The following is an 8,195-nucleotide window of genomic DNA, read 5'->3' as shown; positions in this document are numbered from 1 at the left end:
GGATACATGGAACACCTGAAATCCACAGTGACTATACATTTTCAAGGAACAATCCACCCTGTTGTGTGAAAATACTTTATGATGAGAGTATATTATGGGTTGAACAACAGACTATTGTGCCAGAAATATGAAATACTAGTTAGTATTACCAGTTATTAAAAGCACATGATGCAATATTGTATTTATTTAAGAACTTTGTTTTCAAAGACACAAAAATTGGTTTAAAAAAAAATAGTGATTTTCCTCTTGCAGGCTAACAAATGCAGTTCCCATGGATGATACTAGCTAAACACTGAATTGCCCTTGACTGAACCTTTTTCTCTGAGGTTACTGAAACATAACTGAAATACTTTCTATTTTTACATGTCTGTAATATTATTTTGTTGTCACTAGTTTGGGGAAACTGAAAATAATTTCAAAGTTAATAGAATAAACTCATTTATCTAAAAGTAAGAGCGTGTGTGTGTTGAGGTGCCCTCAACTTTAAACTCAAGTGCAACTTTGATCTCTCACTGGTATCAAAAATGCATAGCATATAGGAACAGTGAAAGACAGACACAAGTACTGATGCCTGACTCATTTCAGCAGTATACCCACACAACTATGTGCCATTCACACTCAGAGAAGTGTAGCTTTACTGCTGCAAGTGCTAAAAGACAGGAGTGGGTGTTCAGGGATTAATTCATGCAGTGCCATAAATTGCTTTTCACAGCTGAAGAACTAAGCAATTTAAGCAATCCTTGCCTAAACTGTTCCTGCAGGCTATTCTGTCCTACATGGGTGCATTTTCCACTGCTAAAGCCAACTAATGTTGTTGTTAGATCGGACGCTGGGAAACCAGGGATTTCTGGCAACATTGGTACTATTCCTTACCCTATGAAAACAGAAATTATTGATACTAATATTCTGACATTACTTTAGCATCCACTGCTCTTCATATCAACTAAAGGCTTAGCAAGCACCAGTAAGGCCAACTGGTGCCTTTTCCCATTGGATGCATTATTAAAAACCATGTTCTTCCAAAGCTGAGTCAGAATTATAGGGTAAATTCAGCGAGGCCTGTCTAACAAAACATTGCTCTTGGTACACAGTTTCACTGCTAATGTAGTGTCAATACTGAAATATCTTCAGCATTCCATCGGAACCACCCCATCTCCAACCTCCCTTTCTTCTCCAGAGTTCTGGAACATGTCGTCACCATCCAAATTCATGCCCATCTTTCCCACAACCCCATATTTTAACCTCTCCAATAGGGATTCTGCCCCTGCCACAGCGCTGAAATGGTCCTAATCAAATTTGCAAATGACAACCTCTGTTATAATGACCATGGTGCCCTATTCCTCCTCATTCTTCTGAATCACTCTGCAGCCTTTTACACCGTTAACCACACCATCATCCTCCAATGCCTCTCCTCCATCGTCCAGCTGCAACTGCTCTCAACTGGTTCTACTTTGAACTATTCAATCATGACCAAAGGATTTCCTGCAATGTCTTGTCTTCTCGCCCTTTCACAGTTACATCTAGAGTTCTCCAAGGATCAATCCTTGGCCCCTTTCTATTTCTCATTTATATTCTGCTTTTCAGTGACAGTATCAGAAAACATAACGTCAGGTTCTATGTGTATATGAACAACATCCAGCTGTACTTCACCACCACCTCTCTCAACCTCGCCACTACATCTGTGTTGTCAGACTGCTTGTCCAACATCTGGATGAACCTAAATGTCCTCCATTACACATTAGGGGGACTGAAGCCATTGTCTTCAGCTCCCACCACAAACACTGTTCCCAAGCCATTGATTTTTCTCCCCTCCTTGGCCACTGTCTGAGGCTGAACCAGACTATTTGCAATCTTGATATCTAAACTGACACTGAACTGAGTTTATGATCATATATCTACTTCATCATCAAGACTGCCTACTTCCCCTCCATAACATCACCTGTGTCCACCACTGTCTCAGCTTATCTACTGTTGAAACCTTCATTTACATATTTGCTACCTTCAGAATCAACTATTTCATTGCTCTTCTGGCCAGCCTACCATCTTCCATAAGAACATAAAAATATAAGAAATAGGAGCAGGAGGAGGCCATTTGGCCCATCTAGCCTACTCTGCCATTCAATAAGTTGATGATTGATCTCTTTGTGGCACTTTCCTGCCTGCCCCCATAACCCTTTACTCTCTTGTAGATCAAAAATCTGTCTAACTCAGCCTTGAATATATTCAATGACCCAATCTCCACTGCTCTCTGGGGAAGAGAATTCCAAAGATTAACAACCTCTGAGAGAAGAAATTCCTCCTTATCCCCGTTTAGAAAGGAGACCCCTTATTTTGAAACTGTGTGCCCCCTAGTTCTAGATTCCCCCACGAGGGAAAACATCCTCTCAGCATCTACCGTGTCAAGCCACCCCAGAATCGTATATATTTCGATAAGATCAGCTCTCATTCTTCTAAACTCCATTGAGTATAGGCCCAACCTGCTCAACCTTTCCTCATAAGACAACCCCTTTATCCCAGGGATTATCCTAGTGAACCTTCTCAGAACTGCCTCCAATGCAAGTATATCCTTTCTTAAATAAGGTGACCAAAACTGTACGCAGTACTCTAGGTGTGGTATCACCAGCACCCTGTACAGTTGTAGCAAGTCTTCCCTACTTTTATACTCCATCCCCTTTGTAATAAAGGCCAACATTCCATTTGCCTTCCTAATTATTTGCTGTACCTGCTTTTTGTGATTCATGTACAAGGACACCCAAATCCCTCTGTACTGCAGTATTCTGCAGTCTCTCTCCATTTGAATAATATGCTGCTTTTCTACTCTTCCCACCAAAGTGGACAACCTTACATTTTCCCACATAATACTCCATCTGCTAAAATTTTACCCACTCACTTAACCTATCTATATCCCTTTGCAGACTCTTATGACACAACTCAGACCCCATTACAATTTTAATCTCAGGTCACTTGAGTCGCTCTGAGTTTGGATCCACCAGAGAAACCTGGTGATGAGCAGGACTAGGACCAAAGTAGGCCCATGAAGATAAGTTTTAAAAAAAGATTGTGGTTCATTGTTGGCTAGGAAGAGCAGGAGTGCTTCTCCAGGCCTCACAAGGAAACCTTGGGCCTCCCCTTTTCCGAGCTTCCCCCTCTCCTGAACACAATCACTTCCCAACCACCCCTTAACCACTTAACAGAATGCTAGGGACCATTCCCTGACAGAAAGGCTGCAAAGGGATATAGACAGCGTAAGTGAGTGGGCAGCAAGATGGCAGATGGAGTACAGTATAGGGAAGTGTGAAGTTATGCACTTTGGTCGTAAGGATAGAAAAGCAGAATATTTTTCAAAAGGTGTGAAACTTGTAAGTGTCGATGTTCAAGCAGATTTGAATGTGCTTGTACAAGGAATGTAGAAAGTTAGCATGCAGGTACAGCAAGCAATTAGGAAAGCAAATGGCATGTTGGCCTTTATTGCAAGGGGATTGGAGTACATGAATAAGGAAGTATTGCTACAACTGTACAGGGTTTTGGTGAGACCACATCTGGAATACTGTGTGCAGTTTTGGTCTCCACATTTAAGAAAGGATAAACTTGCACTGCAGGCAGTGCAGTAAAGATTCACTAGATTGGTCCCTGGGGTGAGGGGCTGTCCTATGATGAGAGACTAAGTAAATTGGGCCTGTATTCTCTGAAGTTTAGAAGAATGAGAGGTGATCTCATTGAAACATATAAGATTCTAAAGGGGCTGGAAATGGGGAGACACTGAGAGATTATTTCTGTTGGTCAGAGAATCTAAAACACAGGGGCACAGTCTCTGTATAAGGGGCCAATCATTTAGGACTGAGATGAGGAGAAAATGCTTCACTCAAAGGGTTGTGAATCTTGGGAATTCTCTACCCCAGAGGGTTGTGGATGCTTCATCGTTGAATACATTTAAGGCTGGGATAGATAGATCTTTGGTCTCTCATGGAATCAAGGGATATGGCGAGCGGGCGGCAATGTGGAATTGAATCCGAAGATCAGCCATGATCGTTTTGAATGGCAGAGCAGGCTCGATGGGTCATATGGTCTACTCCTGCTCCTATTTCTTGTGTTCTTGTGTCCCCAGTGGCAACCTCCTGCTATCCAAAATCCCATTCCTGTCCACTAGCCACTGAGTGATTCAGACAGGGTTCTGAGCTTCAACATGAAAATGAGGCCCATGAGGTAAAATGGCTCAGGCCTCACGTGATGCAGCCATGGGACCTTGCCCCTTGCCCTTTTTCCCCCATGCCATGCTCATGCCCCAAGTTAAAATTGAGGCTTATGTATTTCTATGTAAATCCCCATCACAACATCTAACTGTTTATTAAATGATTCCTGTGTTTTTGCCTTTAATACCCTACCCGTAAGTTAATTCCATCACTGAGTGTTCATCACTTTTTTACATCAAGCAGGAGAATAGGACGTATAATTTTGAATGTAAATTGAGAGAAATATGGTTGAAAAGGAATACCAAGATACAAGAGACAAATACACTCTTGAACCCATGTTCTCACCCACAGTCCCATATGCACATCACCTCTAAGTTTCATGTGCCCTTACTCGTCAACTTCATATCTCTTTTATACCTTGGCTTTCATCTCTTGCCATGCCTTCATCTTGTTCTACCTAGGTGAACATATTCAGTTTTTTTGTTCCCAGTTTCTCCATTCACCATTGTTAGCTGGTTCAAAGAAGAGTGCAGGAGGCCATTCCAGGAGCAGCACCAGGCATATCTAAAATTCAGGTGTCAACACAGTGAAGCTACAACACTGGACTATATGCATGCCAAACAGCCAAAGCAGTATGTGATAGACAGAGCTAAGCAAACCCACAACCAAAGGATCAGATCTAAGCTCTGAAGTCCTGCTACATCCAGTCGTGAATGGTGATAGACAATTAAACAACTAACAGGAGGAGGAGGCTCCACAAATATTCCCATACTAAATCTTGGGGGAGCCCAGCACATCAGGGCAAAAGACAATGTGAAGCATTTGCAAGCATCTTCAGCCAGAGATGCCAAGTGGATGATCCATCTCGGCCTCCTCCTGAGGTCCCCAGCATCACAGAGGCCAGTCTTTGGCCAATTCAATTCGCTCAATGTGATATCAAGAAATGGCTGAAGGTACTAGATACTGCAAAGGCTATGGGCCCGAACAGCATTCCGGCAATAGTACTGAAGATGTATGCTCCAGAAATTGCTGCATCCCTAGCCAAGCTGTTCCAGTACAGCTACAACATTGGCATCGACCCAACAATGTGGAAAATTGCCCAGGTATGTCCTGTACACAAAAAGCAGGATAAATCGAACCCAGCCAATTACCACCCCATCGTTCTATTCTCGATCATCAGCAAAGTGATGGAATGGGTCATCGACATTGCTAACAAGCGGCACTTGCTCAACAATAACCTGCTCACTGGTGCTCAGTTTGGGTTCCACCAGGGCCACTCAGCTCCTGACCTCATTACAGCCTTGGTCCAAACATGGACAAAAGAGCTGAACTCAAGAGGTGAGGTGAGAGTGATTGCCCTTGACATCAAGGCAGCATTTGACGGAGTGTGGCATCAAGGTGCCCTAGAAAAACTGGAGTCAATGGGAATCAGAGAGAAAAATCTCCTCTGGCTGGAGTCATACCTAGCACAAAGGAAGATGGTTGTGGTTGTTGGAGGTCAATCATCTCAGTCCCAGGATATCACTGCAGGAGTTCCTCAGGGTAGTGTCCTAAGCCCAACCATCTCCAGCTGCTTCATCAATGTCCTTCACTCCATTATAAGGTCAGAAGTGGGGATGTTCACTGAAGATTGCACAGTGGTCAGTACCATTCAGATACTGAAGCAGCCCATGTCCAGATGCAGCAAGACTTGGATAACATCCAGGCCTGGACTGATAAGTGGCAAGTAACATTCGCATCACACAAGTGCCAGGCAATGACCATCTCCAACACGGGAGAATTTAATCATCTCCCCTTGACATTCAATGGCATTACCATCACTGAATCACCCACCACCAACATCCTGAGGGTTATCATTGACCAGAAACCTGACTGGACCAGCCACTCAAATACTGTGGCTAGAAGAGCAGGTCAGAGGCTAGGAATTCTGTGTTGAATAACTCACCTCCTGACTCCCCAAAGCCTGTCCACCATCTACAAAGCACAAGTCAGGACTGTGATGGAACACTCTCCACTTGCCTGGATGGGTGCAATTCCAATAACACAGAAGAATCTCAACACCATCCAGGACAAAGCAGCCCGCTTAATTGGCACCCCATCCACCACCTTCAACATTCACTCCCTTCACCACCGATGCACAGTGGCAGCAGTGTGTACTGTCTACAAGATGCACTACATCAACTCACCAAGGCTCCTTCGAAAGCATCTTCCAAACCCATGACTTCTACCACCTAGAAGGATAAGGGCAGCAGATGCATGGGAACACCACCACATGCAAGTTCCCCTCCAAGCCACACACCATCCTGATTTGGAACTATATCGCCGTTCCTTCACTGTCGCTCAGTCAAAATCCTGGAACTCCCTTCCTAACAACACTGCAGCAGTTCACCACCATCTTCTCAAGGGCAATTAGGGACAGGCCATAAATGCTGGCCAAAATTCTGCCATTAAGTTTCTGTCCTCTCCCTAGTTCCCTTTGCTTGCTGTTTGCCTTCCTACTTTCTAAAATCCTCTCTATGGTCATCCCTCCAATTCTCTATGTTTTCTTATTTTCCCTACGGCTTTTCTTCCTCTGCAATTTAAGCCACTTTGAGGTTTCACCTGTGAGGTGAATTATAGAAATACAAGTCATTGCTAGAATCAGTATCTGTGATTGCTGTACATATCTTTGAGAGGTGAGAAACACTGGGGACAGAAAGAGACAAAGCGGAAGGCTGAAGCAAGTAATCTGGCATTTTGCCTAATTTTTATGTCCCTTTGTAAATTTAGTTTGTTGCGTTATTGCTGTGAAGCAGTGTTATTTGGAAAAGTTATCAGTGATTCTGGGTTGTACCTGGAACATTGTTCCCTAGGTTCATGAAATTGCTATTTCTGCGCTCCAGAGAGCATAACCAAGGTACAACATTTACCAGAATGGTTCCAGGGATGGGGGATTTTAGTTACAAGGTTAGGTTGGAAAAGCTGAGTTAGTTCTCCTTAGAACAAAGGAGATTGAGGGGAGATTTAATAGAAGTGTACAAGATTATAACAGGCTTAGATAAGTTAGACAAGAAAAAGCTGTTCCCATTAACAAGTGGGACAAGGACTAAGGGAAACAGAAGGTTTTGGGCAAAAGATGCAGGGGGAATATGAGGAAGCACTTTTTTACGCAGAAGGTGGTAATGACCTGGAACCTGCTGCCCACAAGGGTGGTGGAAGCGGAGACAATCACTGACTTCAAGTGGAGGTTGGATGGACAACAGAGTGGGACTGACAGCAGAGCTCCGTGGAGAGACGGCATGGACTCGATGGGCTGAATGGCCTCTTTCTATGCTGTAAATGTCTGTATGACTCTATATAAAATCAACTACAAAGAGACATTTGTATTTAAATTTAAATGTAAACATGAACACTAGAGGGAGTAATCCACATATAAATAGCACTATCTTCGAACATACAGAATCATTAAAAAAAATCTAGCTAGAAATGTTTATAGTTTTCATTTACTTAAAACCTGGCAAAATTCAGTAACAGCAAAGAAGAATGTAGAACCTGTCCAATTCATGGCTCAGTAACCAGAATAAAGGTACATTACTACAAATGAGATATTAAACCAAAGTTGCATTTGCCTGCTCCCTGTGACGCAGGTGGACATTAAAGATCCCATGGCCCCATGGCACTATTCAAAAAAGAGCAGATTGTTCTCCTGGTGTCTTTGCAACCATTCCTCCTAAAATCACTAACACCAAAATCAGAATAACATATAAAATCACCTTCAACAAAATCAAGAAATTTGCAGAATCGCAGCTCTATTTAAATAAAACAAATTAAAACACGAACACTAGAGGGAGTACTCCACATACAAACAGCAGTATCTTTTGAACAGAATAATGGCTCATTGGTCCTTGTTAAGAACATAAGAAACATAAGAAATAGGAGTTGGAGTAGGCCATTTGACCCTTCAAGCCTGCTCCACCATTCAACAAGATCATGGCTAATCTTCTACTTTAACTCACCTTCCCGCAC

The sequence above is a fragment of the Heterodontus francisci genome, chromosome 3 (genome assembly GCF_036365525.1).
Source record: "Heterodontus francisci isolate sHetFra1 chromosome 3, sHetFra1.hap1, whole genome shotgun sequence".
Taxonomy (NCBI): domain Eukaryota; kingdom Metazoa; phylum Chordata; class Chondrichthyes; order Heterodontiformes; family Heterodontidae; genus Heterodontus; species Heterodontus francisci.
The sequence above is the reverse complement of the archived record's forward strand: the minus strand, read 5'-3'. Positions refer to the sequence as shown.